The sequence below is a fragment of the Pleurodeles waltl genome, chromosome 8 (assembly GCF_031143425.1).
Source record: "Pleurodeles waltl isolate 20211129_DDA chromosome 8, aPleWal1.hap1.20221129, whole genome shotgun sequence".
Taxonomy (NCBI): Eukaryota; Metazoa; Chordata; class Amphibia; order Caudata; family Salamandridae; genus Pleurodeles; species Pleurodeles waltl.
The window spans coordinates 1,508,249,545-1,508,252,044 of NC_090447.1; the positions used below are offsets into that span (position 1 = coordinate 1,508,249,545).

At 46.8% G+C, this 2,500-nt stretch overlaps 2 non-coding genes and 2 pseudogenes across 2 annotated transcripts in view; all 4 read right to left on the reverse strand.

Annotated features, from left to right (window-relative positions):
* Positions 1-105, reverse strand: part of LOC138253776 (5S ribosomal RNA) — a 119-nt gene extending 14 nt beyond the window's left edge. Inside the window, exon 1 of the ribosomal RNA XR_011196458.1 lies at positions 1-105. This exon is cut by the window's left edge and continues 14 nt beyond it. This is a non-coding gene — a ribosomal RNA (5S ribosomal RNA).
* Positions 106-550: 445 nt separating this feature from the next.
* On the reverse strand, positions 551-669 carry LOC138251096 (5S ribosomal RNA; annotated as a pseudogene).
* Positions 670-1,112: 443 nt separating this feature from the next.
* LOC138253737 (5S ribosomal RNA) lies at positions 1,113-1,231 on the reverse strand. Its single transcript, XR_011196420.1, has one exon. It is a non-coding gene; the product is annotated as a 5S ribosomal RNA (ribosomal RNA).
* A 446-nt stretch (positions 1,232-1,677) lies between these two features.
* On the reverse strand, positions 1,678-1,796 carry LOC138255916 (5S ribosomal RNA; annotated as a pseudogene).
* Between the last annotated feature and the right edge of the window lie 704 nt (positions 1,797-2,500).

The window sequence follows — 2,500 nt, forward strand, 5'->3', positions numbered from 1 at the left end:
GGTATTCCCAGGCAGACTCCCATCCAAGTACTAACCAGGCCCGACTCTGCTTAGCTTCTGAGATCAGACAAGATCAGGCGCATTCAGGGTGGTATGGCCGTAGGCAGAATATGCTTCTGTTTCAGGCCTCTTGTGTTGAGACAGCCCGCCGGTCTGGAGCCTGCTGCTCTCAAACACACCTGCACTCTACTGTTCACAAACTGCCCTCCTTCACAAACTTCTTACAGAGGGCAAATCGCACACCCTGTTTTGCACCAGCCTCACAATCGCTTCATCTGCACTTACACACAGTCTCAGACTGCCCTTTCTTTAGGGACAGCACAAGCAGCAACAGACCAGCTCACCACCAGCAGCTTGGGGTGAGTGTGAAGTGCAGAAAGATTCTCAATTTTCCTTCAGAAAGAGTGTATTTTAGTGTTATTGCTGTTTTTTAATTTATTTTAAGAAAGTTAAAAAGAGTAGAAGAAATAATAAATGAAAAGTAACATTAGAGAGGACTCTATGCATTTGTTTTAAGACGTGCACCACCTACTGTCTGCAAGAGGCAACATGCCTATAGCACCTGGTAGTCCCAAGCAGTCTCCCATCCAAGTACTAACCAGGCCCGATGCTGCTTAGCTTCTGAGATCAGCTGAGATCAGTCACATTCAGGGTGGTATGGCCATAGGCAGAATACACTCCTGTTTCAGGCCTCTTGTGTTGAGACACCCCGCCGGTCTGGAGCCTGCTGCTCTCAAACACGCCTGCACTCTTCTGTTCACAAACTGCCCTCCTTCACAAACTTCTTACAGAGGTCTAAGCACACACCCTGTTTTGCACCAGCCTCGCAATCGCTTCATCTGCACTTACACACAGTCTCAGACTGCCCTTTCTTTAGGGCCCAGCACAAGCAGCAGACCAGCTCACCACCAGCAGCTTGGGGTGAGTGTGAAGTGCAGAAAGATTCTCAATTTTCCTTCAGAAAGAGTGTATTTTAGTGTTATTGCTGTTTTTTTATTTATTTTAAGAAAGGAAAAAAGAGTAGAAGAAATAATAAATGAAAAGTAACATTAGAGAGGACTCTATGCATTTGTTCTAAGACGTGCACCACCTACTGTCTGCAAGAGGCAAAATGCCTACAGCACCTGGTATTCCCAGGCAGTCTCGCATCCAAGTACTAACCAGGCCCAACGCTGCTTAGCTTCTGAGATCAGACGAGATCAGGCGCATTCAGGGTGGTATGGCCGTAGGCAGAATACACTCTTGTTTCAGGCCTCTTGTGTTGAGACACCCCGCCGGTCTGGAGCCGGCTTCTCTCAAACACACCTGCACTCTACTGTTCACAAACTGCCCTCCTTCACAAACTTCTTACAGAGGGCCAATCGCACACCCTGTTTTGCACCAGCCTAACAATCGCTTCATCTGCACTTACACACAGTCTCAGACTGCCCTTTCTTTAGGGCCCAGCACAAGCAGCAACAGACCAGCTCACCACCAGCAGCTTGGGGTGAGTGTGAAGTGCAGAAAAATTCTCAATTTTCCTTCAGAAAGAGTGTATTTTAGTGTTATTGCTGTTTTTTTATTTATTTGAAGAAAGGAAAAAAGAGTAGAAGAAATAATAAATGAAAAGTAACATTAGAGAGGACTCTATGAAATTGTTCTAAGACGTGCACCACCTACTGTCTGCAAGATTCAAAATGCCTACAGCACCTGGTATTCCCAGGCAGTCTCCCATCCAAGTCCTAACCAGGCCCGACTCTGCTTAGCTTCTGAGATCAGACAAGATCAGGCGCATTCAGGGTGGTATGGCCGTAGGTAGAATATGCTTCTGTTTCAGGCCTCTTGTGTTGAGACAGCCCGCCGGTCTGGAGCCTGCTGCTCTCAAACACACCTGCACTCTACTGTTCACAAACTACCCTCCTTCACAAACTTCTTACAGAGGGCAAATCGCACACCCTGTTTTGCACCAGCCTCACAATCGCTTCATCTGCACTTACACACAGTCTCAGACTGCCCTTTCTTTAGGGACAGCACAAGCAGCAACAGACCAGCTCACCACCAGCAGCTTGGGGTGAGTGTGAAGTGCAGAAAGATTCTCAATTTTCCTTCAGAAAGAGTGTATTTTAGTGTTATTGCTGTTTTTTTATTTATTTTAAGAAAGGAAAAAAGAGTAGAAGAAATAATACATGAAAAGTAACATTAGAGAGGACTCTATGCATTTGTTTTAAGACGTGCACCACCTACTGTCTGCAAGAGGCAACATGCCTATAGCACCTGGTAGTCCCAAGCAGTCCCCCATCCAAGTACTAACCAGGCCCGATGCTGCTTAGCTTCTGAGATCAGTCACATTCAGGGTGGTATGGCCGTAGGCAGAATACACTTCTGTTTCAGGCCTCTTGTGTTGAGACACCCCGCCGGTCTGGAGCCTGCTGCTCTCAAACACGCCTGCACTCTTCTGTTCACAAACTGCCCTCCTTCACAAACTTCTTACAGAGTTCTAAGCACACACCCTGTTTTGCAC